The sequence below is a fragment of the Thermobia domestica genome, chromosome 1, assembly GCF_964235325.1.
Source record: "Thermobia domestica chromosome 1, izTheDome1.hap1.1, whole genome shotgun sequence".
Lineage (NCBI taxonomy): Eukaryota > Metazoa > Arthropoda > Insecta > Zygentoma > Lepismatidae > Thermobia > Thermobia domestica.
In genome coordinates this window covers 160,484,176-160,502,635 of record NC_137454.1, presented here as the reverse complement: position 1 = coordinate 160,502,635, position 18,460 = coordinate 160,484,176, and the positions used below count along the sequence as shown (strand labels likewise).

General features: G+C 35.4%; 1 protein-coding gene across 1 annotated transcript in view; it reads right to left on the bottom strand.

The window, feature by feature from the left end:
* Positions 1-18,460, bottom strand: part of LOC145690352 (hexosaminidase D-like) — a 190,917-nt gene that overhangs the window by 11,175 nt on the left and 161,282 nt on the right. The gene's annotated exons all lie outside the window — the stretch shown is intronic.

Sequence of the window (18,460 nt, the reverse complement as noted above, 5' to 3'; positions counted from 1 at the left end):
TCGACGATAGACATAATTAAACCGTAATTATCTCATCTTCACAGAAGTTTTGTAAAATAATTATCAGATATTTTATGCTAACATTGTAAGTTTTATTGACCGCAAGCTTTACGGTATAGTACGTACAACCAAGTCATTACCACACAACCATGTAACAAAGTAAAATTTGGCTCCTCAACATACTTAACAGCGTTAGTTACAATAATTTCGATCAACGACAATTTCCGAAACATCTCGTGCCTCAATCGTCTTCACGAATACCTAACTTCATTTCTTTACGTTTCACAAGTTCATTAACTGTCGCAGAATAACTTTATTCACTAAGGTTCATTTCATTAATCATACTCAACTCGCTTCATTGCATATATATATTTACTAACAAATAAAAATGAAATGAAAAAAATAAAATATTTTAGCTTAACGTCCCACGATTATGCTCTTTATGCTAATGTGGTGGACAAACACCGTGCTCGTGGGTTTTCTCGGGATTCTCCCGTTTCCTCCCACTTTCTTCATTCCACCATTTCACTCAGCTCTCGTCATCACCGTCTCCTTTAGCCTAACCGGCATAGCCGTGGGACGTAAAACTTAAAGATTTCATTTCATTTCATTTTCTTTATGCTAAGGGAGACGGATGACTAAGGCAAGTGAATTATGGAAGAATTGGTGGAATGAGAATGTGGAGAAAAGGGAGATACTCCGAGAAAACTCACGGGCACGATGTTGTCCACCACAAACTTACTTGACCGGGATCGAATCAGGAATCCCACGAACTAGAGGTAAGCGCTCTACCACTGAAACATCGTGTCCCCCCCTCCTCCTCGATACTAACCAATAGATATCATAAATCGTTTAAGAAAATAACAAGGTTGCAAGCACATCATGAAACATTAAGATTAATAAGTAACTAGCCTTCAACAGCATTAATCAAGAGCTTGAAAGATTGGCTTCACTTTGGCGTACAATAGAGTGTCTAGATGTCCCGTTTTTAATGCAAATGGAAAACAAAATGTCCTGTTTTTAAGCGTTCCGTTTTGGGTCGTAACTATTTAGTCATAGTATGCTAGTATTTTCTTGTACGGACTTCAACAAGGAAAGACCAACTTTTCTTCAAGAAATTCAGGGCCTTATGCAGAGTCGTTCTGACGAGTATTAGTGTCATACTAAAGAGTTCGACTAACATATGTTTCCTGCAGTACTCAGGCCTTTAGTATTACACTAATCATACGTCAAAACGACTCTGCATAAGGCGGTCAGTCATTAAAATAGTATCGATTCAGGAAATAATCGATGAGTCTAATTGTAGTTCATATTAAATGTTAGAATATAAAAAATTAAAACTGGAATACGATTAAATAAATAAAAAGTGGTTAAGAAAGCTACAGATTTCTTTCTCATTGGCTAGCATAATGACATTACAACAACTATACCTAGGTGCAGACCCGTATTTATATATTGTGTGACTGAAATAATTTGCATCCCCCTCTCTGAAAACGACCAATGTGACCGAAATAATTTGCTTCCCCCTCTCTGAAAACGACCAATGTGACCGAAATAATTTGCTTCCCCCTCTCTGAAAACGACCAATATTAGAGTTGAATTCATAGTTTTTGGGGTCGCTGAGATGAATTGTGACAGTTTTAACCCAATGCAACTTCAAGGTCATACTCCACTTCCCAGGGAAAGGGCGAGATCTTAAAAGTAATCGAAAACGACAGATATTAGTAATGAATTCATAGTTTTTGAGGTCGCTGAGTTTAACGGTATCAGTTTTCATAATGCTTATTAAGTTCATCCTCACCGCATTGGGTTGGGATGGGACAGGATGCCTTTTTAAAAATAATCAGATAAGCTAGGTTATTATTAACTACTGAAATTAGAACGAATCAAACACATTAACATATTTTCTCGCGCTTGCGCGGAACTCTTGCGGGTTGCTAGTTTTAAATATTACTTTATTGTGAATCTTTAAAAAAATCTGAGGGCCGCGGCGGCTCAGTGGTAGAGCGTTCACCTCTGGTGCATGGGGACTTTGGTTCGATCCCAGCTCGCACCAAGTGAGCTTTGTGGTGGACAAACATCGTGTACCTGCGTTTTCTCGGGGTTCTCCCACTTTCTTCATTTCATTATTTATTCTCATCATCACCGTCTCCTTTAGCCTCACCGGCATAATCGTGGGACGTAAACTTAACGATTTCATTTCATTTTAAAAAATCCAAAATTTTGCCGCTCCCTAAATTCTGCCGTCCTGTTATCGAGCACAGAATGGCACTTACCTAAATACAGGCCTGCCTAGATGGACTGTCTTATTATGCCAGTTTGCTGTGTTCTTTATTATTATTATTATTATTATTATTATTATTATTATTATTATTATTATTATTATTATTATTATTATTATTATTATTATTATTATTATTATTATTATTATATTTTCTAAAACCGGTCACCCCAGCGAACAAGAGTACAACAATCGTGACTGTAACTGACAACTAACATCGCACATAAATTATCGAATAAGATGTTACACACGCAGTTATTATGATATTTGTTAACATCAAAGTCTCTCAGCATCAGCTTTATCTTAGGGTTATGGACGAAGAAACGACTCTGTTTCATCAAAACAAATATATGAAAATTAATACAAAAGAAAAATAGCAAAACTCTACAGAATCGTAAATTAGTGTTGTTTCTCACATATTATTTTATCTTTTAAATATAAAATTGGTTGAAGTTTATTTTAAAATATAAGATTTTTCTTTTGTAAATCGGTTTGTAGAATAATTCAAGAAAAAGAAGAAAATTCAGCCGATAATTACGTGTAGTATCTCGCGGAGATAACAAAACATAAAATACTTAACAATATTTAGATTACGGCCAAAAATTAAATTAAATAATACATTAAATCATAATTAGGCCAACAAATTAACATAGCAGCCCATTTCAAAATTATTCAATCGGAATTAAAAATGAAATGAAATCTTTGAGTTTTACGTCCCACGATTATGCCGGTTAGGCTAAAGGAGACGGTGATGATGAGTAATGAATGAAATAAAGAAAGTGGGAGGAAACGGGAGAACCCCGAGAAAACCCACGCCCATGATGTTTGTCCACGACAAAGTTCACTTGGCGGGGGCTGGGATCGAACCCGGGACCCCAAGCACCAGAGGTGAACGCTCTACCACTGAGCCACCGCGGACCCTACAATCGGAATTAAATCAGAACATTACATTAAAGTATAAACTTTAGTTTAACAGATTGAATCTTGTGACAGCACGATATTCAGGCTGTAAGAACTGAACCACTGTTCGCTAAACGACATTCCTTGTACAAGGTGAATGGATGGGTTAGACTTCAGCGTCCCTTTCAGTAGTGAAGCTATATGAGACAAGAACCTATAGTTTAACGTAAGATTCAAGACGCATGGGCTCCAGCCAGGAATCGAATCAGAGTCTCACGCGCGGAAAACGAGTACGCTAAGCATATAGATACGAGGGAGCTCTGTGCCCTGCACAGAAGTGGGATATAATCACAATTTAATTTATCCTTGCCCCAGGCAGGGAGATGGTTGGCCAACTCCGAGAGGGAGAGACAAAGCCTCTCCGGAAGTATGCATGGAAGAAGCACTGCATGCCGAGTGCTTATTATGATACCGACGAGTGACCAAAAACAATACATAAATGCAATAACACTGCTTCTGATTTCATTATTGTTATGACATTTTAATGTGAATACAGACTTTTCTCAGTTAAGTCTCTCTATACCATGTTTTCGTGCGAAGGTGAGGGAGGGGGGACGGAGAGCCAGATAAATGTTTTAGGGGTAGTTTTGTTTGTTTGTTTGTTTGTATACCGAAGAGTATAGTTTTGTATTACTTAACCCACATTACAATACTACATACCTTGGTGCAGGCATAGCCATGATAGAGAGAGCGCTCGGTCCTCTTGTCTCCATCTAGCATTTTCACTCATCAACACGTGAGAAAATATCACTGAAAGTTACGCATTTATGTGATTTCTCTATCTCTAGAACTCTATTGGAGACCTAAATTATTATAAATATTCCATTATTTCTATTTCTGTGAGATCAATTAGAGCAAATATGAAGCTTCCATGCATTTCGGTGTTTTGCTAAGAAGTCACCTTTATTCTGGCGTAAAAATTGTTTTGACCACCATGAATTACAATCTTCTTCTCCTTCTTTGTTTATCTTTTAATATGCCTTTCTACCACATCCCCAATAAAGCAATATTTTTTTCTCTCTCAAATGTACTAACTAGCTGCTTTCTCATTTTATATATACCATCCGCCTAGTTAATCTTTCTTATATATATTTTTTTTCATATCAAATTTGCAAATACTTTCAATAGCTTTTTAACCACTTTTCAATAATATGTACGTTTTGCATCACACACTACAGTATTTCATTCCAGCATTTCTCAAAACCTTATTTTTTTTTTTATTTATTTTTTATTTTCAAGTGGCGACCACTCTTATTAGTCTCAGAATGGTTTACGAATCATGGACTCTTGAATTTCTTGTTTTCTTCGAAAGCAAATTTATTCTCTTAAATGGTTTCAGCGTATACCGAACATTTACATACATGAATTATTAATAATTGAGATCACTTTAATTTTTTATTGGTATTAATAGATTTTTTTTGTAAGTCATGATAATAACAACTGAGAATCTACTACAGAGTTGTATAAGAATAGTATCGTCTGCAAAGCAAATATACTTAACTCTTAAAACTTCTATGCACATACTAGTCTATACATATAGATATGCAGCAGTGATAGAACGAGTCACAAAGTTCCTGACCCGAAAGCAGTCACACCCATAACTAACTAGACCCAGAGTGACCCGTGAGAACGAAATATCGTCATATACATAGAGTGTGTATACGACTTCTAGTGTGTGTCAAAGCATTGCACTGAAAGATAACTGAGATACATCTGAGTACAAACATAAGAAAATTGCAGAAGTAAAATGTTATACATTTTTTTGTGAGAAATCGTTAAAATTTAATCGAGTGAGCCTGTAAAACTTGCCGTGTGAAATACAAGAGAAACCACTGAGTCCAAATAATGTTATATTAGATCATGTTTGAAATCATTGCATTAATTTTCAGTGTGGGAAAACGAACAAACGTCACTTGTTCTATTCTCTTATCAGCTGGTCCATACGTAAGTTCCTTTTCCTATGGATTATATTATACCTTGGCGACTACATTTGTATGCAATGTTTACGTGCAAGCAATTAGTGTTTCTTACGAATGCATTCACATAGTAATTTCTCGTTAAGTACGTACTTAAAATACGATAATATTAAATTAGTCATAATGTGTTTTTCATGAAAGAGAAAGTGCAAGAACAATGACATATTTATGCCATTTCTTGGAAAAAATTTCCCAGTCATTAGAAACTTCCTAATTTATGTTAAATGAAAAAAAAAAAAAAAACTCAGCAAATAAGACAGCCTAGCTACATATTTAGAGTAAATTGACATTTTATTATGGAAAAATGTAGAAAGGCGAAGTGTATACTCTTGGGAGATGATGTGAGTGTTACTGAATCAAGCTTATAGCAAGAAAATAAATGAGATACGAAGACGAATATTATTGTGATTCGGACGAAAATAACTGCCAATTAACAGACGAAGTTCAAGGCAATTGGTTCCAGAGTCGACAGAGAAAAGACTTTCGGGTAGGTTGAGAAGAAAATATAATTCTACCATTCTATTAATGGCGAATAACGAAATGTCTAAATAGGATATATATATCCATCGATAGATTTATTAAGCTGAACTAAATGATATGGGTTATTGTAGGTTTCGAAGGGGTGGGAATTGTAAAATTAGATACTGTTCTATAACAACGCCGCCTATTAAGATGAAACTGATACTAGAATATTTGTTATGGAAAACTTTCCATTGTAACAGTAGCAAGACGACACTACATACTATAGTTAATGAGATATATCCCAAAATTATGATTAAATCTTATCCCAAAACCCGGCGGGAGCTCATGTGGTTCGGATTCCACGTTAATCAGTAGGTCCACGTCTCATATAGCCTCGCTGCTGAACGGGACGATAAACTCAAAATCAACTCAACTCAACTTATCCCAAAAGTACGCGTGAGTTTCTCTAATATAAATAAAATAAAGAATTTGTTTGTGTGTCTGTCTGTCTGTGTGCGGCCTGGGGACCAGACGAGTGGGCCGAAAGTTACAAAATTTTGATCACGAGTACCTTGGTCCACGCCCCAAACCAAGACGAAGCGTTTTAAAAAAAATCGATCCAGGGGGTTTCAGGGGGGAGTGTTTACCGGGACATGTAAAAGTAGTAGATAATGACCGATATTAATGTCAAGTTCATAATTTTCGCGGTCGTTGAGATCAATGGTGAAATTCCGATCGCATTAACTTCCAAACTCCCCATTCGGTTGCTGGTTGGGGCTGGCTCATCGGGGAGGAAAATACCGAGACATGTAAAAATAATCCAAAATGACCGATATTAGTGTCAAATCCATAGTTTTCGCGGTTGCTGAGACCAATGGTGACACTTCCATTAGCGATTACTTTCAAATTCAGCTACCATTGTATGCGGGCCGGGGGTCACCTGCGGGGGAGCAGGTTACCGAGACACATAAAAATAATCCAAAATGACCAATATTAGTGTCAAATCCATAGTTTTTAGCGGTCGCTGAGATGAATGATGATACTCTTACAGGCACTGACTTCCAAATACAGCTCCCATCGGCTGGGAGCCAGAGGCTTTTTTTTTTTTTAAAAATTCGAACCAGGAGGTCTCAGGGGCATTTACTGGGATATGTAAAAGTAGTAGAAAATGACCGATATTTTTTTCCTTTCGTTGTTCAGTTTGTTTACATAGATATTTTATCTGACCCATACGAGGAATCGGTATTTCAGCTAGTATACGATATAATTTCCTTTAACTGTTGCCAACCGACAGATTTCGCTCGCTTAAAAAGAAAGAACGGGGAAATCCCTTTTGAAATTGCATTATTGAAGGGAATATTTCACAGTGTGAAATTATAATTTTATTTAAATACAATGGTGTACTTAAAATTAGATATTTACTATTTACTTTCTTACGTTTTGTGGTATGTAAATGCAAAATTTATACTGTAATCAATTTTTTGCGGAATTTAAAGTTGATTTCTTTATATGTCAGAATTTGTAAATAATTTTTATCATATTAACTTCAACATCTTTAAGTACAGCGTCATTTCTGAAAATCTTAACTGCAAATTCAATCGGAAAACGATCATTAAGAAGACATAGTAGCAGATAAGAGGACAATATTAAGATGGATCTTGCAGAAATAGGAATACAAAGTAAAAACTGGATAGAGTTGGCTAAGAACAAAAGTTAGTGGATAATTTTTGTGAATGCGGCATTGAACCTCTAGGTTTCATACGCCACAGAGTTAGTTAGTAAGTTATATAGTTATAGCAGAAATACTAATTTAATATTCTTCCGAAAATTCGAATAACGAAAAAAAAAGTAGTTCATACGTAGCACGAGGTTTGCGGATCAAAAGTTTGGATCTATAACCAAACACTAACATAACAATAACGCAGAAAATATAGTTTTTCTTCTTCTTCTTCTTCTTCTTTAACGAAGAGAAACTACCGATGAAAGAAAACAGCAATATTCTGCGTCAAAAGTAAGAAATTGCGTTCTCAGATTTTGGCAACAAACTGTGATAATAATTCTTTTCTTCTTTCTGCAAACAGTTCTAGTTTCCAACATTAAGCTTCTCTGTTTATTTATTTATTTATTTATTTATTTTTGTTTCTTTTTTATTTTATTACTTTTCTTTACGCACAGTTACACATTTCCAATATGACGCTACACTGGCTGATGAAGTACTACAGCACGTAAATCACAATGCGTATTTAATTAGGTATTAATTTCAGAGTGGATGGACCCCATATACTGAAAATACGAAGTATAATTGAGAAATAAAAACAAGGAGAGAAATAGGGATATAATGTATATTAAAAAAAAAAAAGAAAAAAAAACGAAAAGAAAAAGGAAAGGAAAGTGCAATTTGTACGTTTTCGAACAGTCCTCAGCTGGTTCCTGTGGATTTGGCATTGTAGAAGACAGACATAACTAGATAAATGGATATAACCAGCACACTACTCGAAAACAAATTTTATTCTTAAGGACATGCAGAAGGTAGAGTAGAAGGAAAAAGGAAGGAAAACTAGCAAATTAATAAACAACATAAGAGGGAATAAAATATGAATGCTAGTAGAGGAACTAGTGTATGGAAACTTCAATTCGCGGCAAATAATCTCTGAAGTACTTTATTATTACCGTATTAGTTTATCAGAAGCAACAGAGTCAATAATTTTTAAAAAATGTGGAAAACGAAAATTTAATTTGATAAATAACATAATACTGTACAAATTTTATCCCTTACATTAATTTACAATTTATTTTCCAAATGAAGCCACGATGGTTCAGTGGTAGAGCGTTCAGCTCTAGTGCGTAGGGCACCTGTTTTGAACCTTTGTGACGAGCAAACACCCTGTGTGTGTTGGGGGGGGGGGGGGTTCTCGGGGTTCTCCCGTTCCGTCCCACTTATTTTATTCCACTATTCAAATCATCATAACCACCGTCTTTCTTAGCCTCGGTGCATAGTCATGAGACGTAGAACTATAAAATTTATTTCATTTCATTCATTTTCCAAACCCAGAATGACTATGGATTGAGCCAGATAGACTGGATTTAAGTGAAATAACACGTAAAAGAAACATCGATATGCTTGTGCATAAGACAAACGTAGAACAGAGGACAACGTTAGTGGCATACAGAAGCAATCTGCTAGATAATAATTCTAAACTAAGAACGAAATGGACACGCCCTTTGTTGCTGTTTTCTACTAGAAATTGCACTAAACTTCCTCAGTTCTACTTCTTCAATTGAATCGTGTCATCAATTATGTTGTTAGTACTAAATGAAATAGTAATTAGCTGAATAATTACATATTAAATGTAGTAAAAGAACGTGACGTTTGTCGAAAGGACAATAAACAATTACTACGATATGAGATCTTAATTACGAAGATATGATTAATGAAATGTACGTGTGTATTAAGTAAGATTACATAATGGTGTTGTGTATGGAATTATATCGTATGGTATCATTGTTTGCTGTAGTATATTTTAGGTTAATTTTATTTGTCACGGCAACATGTATTTATACACAAAATTATAATACGACTCTTTCGGAAAAGTTTGTCTGAAGAAAGCTCACACACTAGACACTAACTTAAGCAATATTATAATGAAATATGTATAGATTGCCTCAACATATTTTGAGAAAGTTAGACGCAAAAATAAAGCTCAGCTCTAAAGGCAAAGTACCTCATCTGGATATTATTTCTTCCAAAGAAATTACTTATACCATATTATGGGCATAATGAAATATTGACATCTTTCTTTAACCACTAGAGCCATGTTCCATATATATATATATATATATATATATATATATATATATATATATATATATATATATATATATATATATATATATATATATATATATATATATTTCACCCTACAGCAAATTACCATTGCTTTGAGAGCTTGGAAGAAAAGTTGAAAAATTCTCCTAAAAAGTTTTCTGAAAACCTTAAATTTACAATTTGGTCTTGAACGGTATGGCCTCTAGGTGAATCTATTGTAAATACGTCAGGATGAATGAACAGATGGACATGCATCCAAAAATATCTTATTTGGTGTATAATGATCATGAAATATGTAAAATAGTTGATATTTCGATTTTTTTTAACGACACTTTCTTCTCTCCTATATGGTTCTCTCGAAAGTAAAAATATACTCGTAGATAAATACATTGTAACACCTATTAAATTATATGATAAAATACCCTATACACGCCATATATGTTGGTAACAAAATCCTGTTCTTCTTTTTAAGTTGTACGGTTATGCGGGCTAGGCTAAAGGATACGGCGATGATGAGAAATGGGTGAAAATGATGGAATGAAGAAAGTGAGAGGAAACGGAGAACCCACGTACACGGTGTTTGTCCACCATGAAGCTCACTTGGCGCGAGCAAAATCCTATCCTGTTTACATTTGAGTTCGAACAACGTGAAACTATTTTGTGTCATGTTATATGTCCAAGTATTTTATCTTATTTTTAATTTTAGATCAAGGAACTGTGAAATAAATTTTTTATGGATAAAATAGTACGAATACACCTACCTATAAGAGCACTTTGAGAAAAAATTCGAATCTGCTTTCTGTGACGCGCATAAATGTATGGAGCATTCAGTTTTTAAACTTGTTAAGTGCTGCAGTCATGGGCGGCGATTGGGGGGGGGGGGCAAAGGGGGCAACTTCCCCCCACTTTTTTCATGTAACCCATTTATGTATATAGTTTCATTTGGAAATGTAGTTTTTGGATGTATTACTGGTTCATAGAAAAAATGGTGGGATATAATATTCGCCGTTGCATGAGTACGTGATGGTTATCTTCCCGTGGAGTTAAGAAAGCTGCAGAAATTGCGTTTTAATTACCACGGAAAATAACCCAAAAATTAACCTATTGCAACACAACAATTTAGCATATTTTCACTTCTTTCAAGGTTTCAATATATTAATCAGCCGCTTTGAATTTTAAGATGTTCATGAGCAAGGAATCAAATATCTGTTTAAGAGTACAAAGTGCTAGTACCTACTTGCGTTGGTCTTGTCAATTACTTAATAAAATATGAAATACGATATACGGTATTTCAACAAAAAAGATAGTATCCTATTAGTTATACAACTTTCCGTCGTCTTGCCCCTCCCCCCTTTTAACGTCCAACTGCCGCGACTGCAGTATTAAAGTACTCTAGACAGCAGGCACAACAGTGGGAAACGGTAGCTTAGCCAATTCCCAACGTTCGTTGTACGTTCTAATCGGTCACTTTACGGAAATCTTGCCAACGTTAGTTCTACATTGTAATTCGTCGCTTTGCCGAACACTTGCCAACGTTGGTTCTATATTGTAATTCGTCAGTTTGTTAAGCATTTGCCAATTAATTCATTTTCTTATGTTGAAAGCCTGTACGAAAGAAGTAAAATTATGTTTGGAAGTGAGAGGTCGAAGTTGAATAAATGACTGTAAATTGATTGTACTTAAAAAAAAAAAAAAAAAAATGCAGCACTACTTGCTCACATTTATTTATGTGAATAAAACTACATGTTTGTTGGTTACATACGAGGCTTATTCGTGTTAAGGTAACCTAGAATACATATCTTACCTTATCCTATAATTCATAAAATATAACATATTACATCACTTATTAATAGCATTAATAATTAAAAGCTTAAATCACTTTAGTTGTATTAACACTTAGCTTAAATTGGATTGGCTTACACATTGGTATGGTTCATTCCTACTTCAATAATTCAAATACGAATTCTTATTTGTCGACACTGAATCAGAAACAGTGCACACAGAACAATCAATCGCACGCTTACATTTTAGAAAAACGAATTATGAACTCGTATGGGGGAAACTACAGTTGGTTTCTGTAGATGAGTATGCGCATGTATGATTTCCACAGGTTATACGTAAGTTATTGCATAAATAATGGAATACAGGAGACAATGTAGTAAGTTTTCTTAACATTAATCCAAAATGAACCGAAAAAAAAATAAAAAATAAAATTCAGATGAACTGCGAATTAACATACTACAGTTGAGAACTTAAAACATGTACCGATTATGCAAATAATAGAGTATTTGGTTAAGTAAGGTGAAGATCATACATATTCAATGCATTCCATTGATGTAATATTTTAAACTAATACTAGCTGAACCTGCGTTCTCTACACAGCGCATCATTCACATTTGAGCATGAATCTCCTTGTCATTCCTCACAACACATGTGCATGCCCCTTTACAGACACAACTGAAAGACGTCTTGATAAAAATCGACAAGAAGTACCATAAAGGGGAGATTTTTTCGATTATTTTTTCAATACATCTCGCGCTATTTGCAAGATTTGAACCTACATCCGGTTGGAGTTTCTAATTCATGTATGATCAGTGTTTTCTTTGTTCTTGCATGCAGTATGTAATATGCAAATACATTACATACACAATTAATTATAATGTCAGTGATATATGGTGTTCATTGGGCAAAACACTCCAAGCAATAAAGATTCATCTTAGCCTGGAGAAAAGGTTATCCTTCGTTTTTCATTATCATTTGAGCATGAAACAAACGCCTGAGAGATATACTACTCCTGTATACAATTATGTGGTGTTGGAATGTATAATTCGTAGGATATGATGCTTTAAAAAAAACAAATCAAAGCTTCCAGTGTACCCTTAAAAATGTAATAAAGAAATAACGGTCGTGTTTTTTTTTTTTTTTAACATTCAGTTAGAACTGGACAATCTACACAAAATTTAGAATCGACCAGTGAAAACGCCACGTTTCTAGCACTTGTGATGTTTCGAGATCTCATTGTCGAAAGGATTTGAGACAAACATATAAGCCTAACATTTTAATATATAGATGTATTTTCTTCCACTGATAACAGTATAAAATCGACGGGCTTTTAATTATTATAATTATTTTGAAAATATGCTACGTACACTACGTGCTCAAAACATTAAATAAATAAATAAAATTGCTTTCGAAACAAAGAAGAGAATAAAAGTGGTCCTTACTTAAAACAAAAAGTTCAAGAAAAAATGTAATTAAACTTTTTTTTTTACGTTAGCAAGAATTGTAGAATTATAATTACACATTTTGTTACTTTGCTTTGATTTTAGAGAACTAACCACATAGAACGAACACGTTTTTATTTATTTATACACAATCAGCACCTAGAATGCTCCTTGAAGCTGTTGGAACTCTCTAGAGAGGGATAGCAAATAATGGAGGTTCGTTGTGGCGTTAGAACTTCCGATATTTGCTTAGCGACGACCAGAGCCAGAAGGAAGGGGGCGAATGGGCGTGAATAGGGCTCAATCATGAGGCTTGGAACGAAAGCTTTCAAAGCGCTAGCATTAAGTGGCATTAACTATTCATGGATGTTCAATAATCATTGTTGTTGTGTTGTGTGACGCCCAAAACTCCCCCACCACAACTGTAAAAGCTGTAGAACAATAGTGTATCGCTTCCTTTACGGTTAAGGGTAATTTTCTGAGTAGACCGAATCTGTAACGTTAAATTGCAATAGAGGGGATTGGTGTTAGAATACTACTGAGTATTGACACATGACGCTATTCTAATATGCTATTTTATTTTAAGTGAATTCCAAAATGTAATAAAAACTGCCGGTGAAATATGCGTTACGGAAATGAGTCACAATCAATGATTCGATCTACTGAAATGTTAAAGTCTTGTTTATTCCAACAAAAGGAACAATATTATTCTTTCCATTGAAATAAACAAAAGTTCGTTATTTAGTAGTTGGTATTATTGATTGTGGTTTAATTTCATAACGCATATTTCACCTGCAATTTACAATGTTTCAAAATTTCCTTAAAATGAAATTAAATATTACATTAACATACGGTTACCAATCTTTTAAAAAAATGAATTCGGGGACGCGATAGGAATTTTACGTTTATATTACTAAGATAATATATAAAAAACAATTTATAACTTTGGAGATTGTTCCCACAAAATCGGGATGTCTAACTAATCTTGTTATATTGATATGATTGTTATCCCAGCATTAGCAACAGAAGCAATTCCCAAATTTTCGGACATTCAACTGCATGTTCATCTAACTTTTTCAAAATTAAAATTCGTTATGAACATTTATTGTAAAATGGGATTTAAAAGCTGAAAACGTATTCAGTTTTCCTAAAGGTCCTCATTTGTTTTAATAAATATGCTGTACATCAGTGATGGGCACGCTTTTTTTTTTTTTTTTTTTTTTTAAGGGAAGGCCAAAGGAAAAGGGAGAAAAAATATATTTAGGTGTGTCAAAATAATTTATTAAAATGACCAATAGTGTATTTTTACAAAATTCTTGTAATACTAAACTATTAATAACTGAAATTTCTCATGATCTGATTCGATCTAAACTGATTTCACACTAATTCTCAGAAGTGAAATTAAATGTTTATTTGTCAGTGGGGCAACGGTGGCTCAGTGGTAAAGCGCCTATCTCTGGTTCGATCTCCGGTCAAGAAAGTTTGTGGTGGACAACATTGTGTCCGTGAAGTTTTCTCGGTTTCCTACTCCTATTTCTTCCCACATTATCATTCCACCAATTCTTCTATCATCAACCAATTGCCTTAATCATCCGTCTCCCTTAGCCTAAAGGACGTCATTTCCTATTTGTCAGATTTTACAAAAAAAAAGTCCCTTTTAAAAAATCATTTATCTTAAACGTCGTTTTCATATGTTTCGAAAATCTTGGTAGTTCAGTTGCCTCTTTCTGCAACCGCCATTGACAGGCGTTCCCAGAAATATGTTGAAATCTAAAGACTTTTTTTTTTTTTTCGTTTTGAACAACCGAATGTTCTGGGAATGATTTTCTATGACAGAGAGTTCGTGCATCAGATAACGATCTAATCCAGCATCAGTTTTCCAGTCAGTGTTTCAAAATCCGCGAATGTTAACAAGGAGGAACAGAGACAGACAGAGTTGCGTGAAGAACGAACATACACAACCGTCCCGAAAACAACAGGTGTAAAAGATGGCCTTTTGTCATGTATACGCACTCTTAACATGCTCCAAAAACATTAGCTAAAAATCCTTTCTCTTCTACGACTTCTTACACAATTGAAAGTAATTTTTTTTCTTTAAAAGTGGAAATTGAGAAAGTTTATAGAATTGTGTTCTCTTTTCTATAAGTACTGTCTATACATTGTTATATAAAGAAACTCAAAGTAGTGTAGTAACGGCGTTGGTTACCTACTCATTTGGGAATGTACTCAAATCAGTACTTGGATTTCTATCCGAGGCTTTGTGCTCCGACCGGTAAGGGCTGAAACAATATAATAAAAACAATTGGATTGGTCCCTAATGTGATTAGAATAGACCCGTACTCAGGGATGACGGTATAGATTCTGGATATTAGGTGCTGTGTAAATGAAAGATTTGAAAGATTTCCCCCTTGTTTTGAAGTCCTGAACTGGATAAGAACTAAAAACAATATGAGCATAATTCCTAAACATTAGGTCTTCTGCAGTTTAGGACTTGGTTTCAGTTCTGAAATTCCAAACCATCACACATAACTGAGCCGGTAAAGTAGTTGCTACAACAATGCTGTGACGAATAACTTACTATGATACATTGTACAGGGTGGTCCGGAAGTGGATGTACCCCCATTTAGTTTCAACAGTATAGTGTTAGTTATTGTAGAATATCTGTACAGTTACCTTGAACTCTCAAGAGTCTTAAGAGTTATAAACATCGGTAACCCATGTCGTAACATAGCTGAATTCTGCGCCAAGTTCTCGCAGATGCTTTGCGGAGATACTCCGGAGTCACGAGGGTGAAGAAGTGTTCCATAGCTGCTCGTAATTCCTGCGTTGTGTGACATCGAGTGTTTCTTACTTGTTTCTTTATGAAACCCCAGAGAGCATTGTCTGGTGTCGTCAGATCGGGACTTCTTGGAGGCCAGACAAAGGGAGCTGGTGAAGATGCACAACCTCTTCCAATCCAGTGGCCAGGAAACATCTGATTCAGGTAACTGCGCACGTGAATCGCTAAGTGCACTGGTGCTCCATCCTGCTGGATCACAACAGTGTCTTTGATACCATTTTCTTCCAGTTGAGGCACCAACCACTCATTAAATATCTCCAGGTAAGAATGTCCATTAACATTGTCTTCGAAGGCCCAAAAATGTCATTCCAGCCCACACCATCACGTGTGGTGGGTTTCTCTCCATATCTTTGTAACACCGGGGGTTTTCCTTACACCACATTATAACGTTCCGAGAATGCACACTCCGATAGATAGCACACTCGTTTGTGAAGAGGACTGCACCACGGGATCGTTTAGAAGGAAACGCCTTAAGGAGAGTTCTGCATACCTCTTTCCGCGCATCCATGTCGGCATCACTCAGTTCATTCACATGCATTGGACGGTAAACCTTCAATTTTAGATCTTTCATGCGCCTCATCATGGTGGTTCGAGGAATACCAAACTCCGAAGGCCTTTTACGTGTTGATTTTGAAGGCGACTGCTGCACTGATGCTTCCAGTTCACGGCACAGTTTCCCTCTGTTTTATCGGTCGACCACCTCGGGGAAGGTCTTTCACACTGCCCGTAGCAAACGCACGTTTTCCCCACCCCAACATTATTGCTTTCCTTGATGGATTAATACCAAAGCGGTCTGTAAATTTCATTTTAACACTTTCCATGGTGTCACCTGTGTAACGCCTTTCGAGAAGCCAATATTAATAGTAAATATTACCGAAATACCTTTTAGATGGAGTACTTCGTTGTAGTATAAATCTGTACAGTCTCTTAACTTTTAGAACCTCTACAGTCTACGATATTCTTGACATAAACGTTATAGCAACGTCACGAGAAATTTTAGATGCTATATTTAGACTTATGTAATTTAGGACTTGCATTTTAGTGCATCTAAATGATTTTCAGGTCTTCTACTGTTTAGGATTTGAACGAACATCTAGACGATTTTAAGGCTTCTTCATTTCAGAACTCGTGGATCTAGTGAAAGGGACACTAAAGTAAAAATAGAGGCGAATCAAATTAAATTGATCTTTAGGATTTCTGCACTTTAGGACCAGTGTGTATGTGATTCAACACAGTTTAAGATTTCTGCATTTCAGGACTGGTGCATTTAGTAGAACTGCTGTACCGTCCCTGATAAAACTATGATAAGTATAAAGAAACAGAAAATACATTAAACACACACACACATAAACAGAACATTGCTCACCATAGAAGCTACATGACCGGGGATCGAACATGTGACTTAGCATACCAGAAATGAGCGCTCTACTCCTGAATCAATGCGACCTTTGTTGTCATTTATGTATTGTCTCCTAGCTACAAGAAAATATTTTCGTTGGTTTCCGAAGTTGAGAAAAGAGATCTTTTGGAGTTGGTAACATTGAACACATATTTTGAAAGTTCTCGTTGTAAGTTCGTATGTGACATGCATCATGCTTTCTGGGAAGCACTCTTTTGGAACCTACCGCAGAGGCAAAAAAGAGACGTGCTTGAAATTTTATTTCCCAGGAAGAAAAGATGATGTAGAGAGAAAGAGGAGACGGGATGCGTTATGTTCGTAGAAGCCTGGGAGAGAACGGGGTTTCAATGTATTACATGGCACGCTAAGCATCCACAAAAGATGGTCAAGTTCCTTTGTAGATGAAGTAATGGTTGAAAACTTTCTTTACAATTTGCTCCTTGAAACTTTGGTTTTAGAGGAAAGTTGTTAAGAGAGAACTTAAAAAGCTTGCAAATATATGTACTCTGTCACGCTTTTCGTAATTTATTTCAACTATACTTTCCGAGATGATGTGTTTGACCTCGGAACAACCTATAGCATTGGGTCTTGACCCGAACCAAGCTCAGTCTCATAAAGTAAGATTCATGCTCAACAAATTGACGTTTCATTTTAGCTGAATACAAAGCAGAAGAATAATAAGCCGTCTCCACTGGTCTAGTGGCTAGTGCGTGCTCCTCTGGTACACATGGTTCAGGGTTCGATCCTAGGTGAGAAAGTATTAAAATCTGAAAACATTACGGTGGTTCAGATTCCAACTTATAGCTCCAATCTAATATAGTCTCGGAGCTGAAAAAGAATGCCAAATTTCAACAAACAAGAATTATTAGGGTTATCTTGCCCCATATGTTTTTTTTTTAATTCTTCGCAATTGAATCAGTGTTTTTGATTATTGACCCGCACCAGTATATTTGTCTTTACCAAGCGTTCGATTCCTTCTCGATTTGATCTGAATAGCTTGCTTTTAGAAATGGATTCCTTGTGGTAAATGTTCTTAAATGTTTATAATATACAAACGACATTAAATTTCAGTACAATGCTGAAAAGCAATAAAAAGATGGTATTCTGTATTCAGATGGTTTGTGTGTGTGGTTCCGAATTTGATTCCAGATAGGAGCACAGAACTTTCGGAATTCTCCTATTAAGGGGCAGACTACTAAATATTTTTCAGGAGATAACAATTTAATCTTTTGCCAGTTTTTCGTAAGTGAAAAGAGATAATGAATTGTAACTTACCTCAGTAATAGATAATGATATTCTACACCCGAAAATACGAATCGGAAGAATTTTCAGTGTTGCCATCCATAGAAATTACAGTGTGACCAGAATTTGAATTACCCACAAATCTAGGTTATGGCAGCGACTAGAAAAATGAACTCAATGGCAATTGATGACTTATCATACTGTCTGTGTTCCTTGTTAGCTACTTTTTAAATAATATTTGTATTTATTTT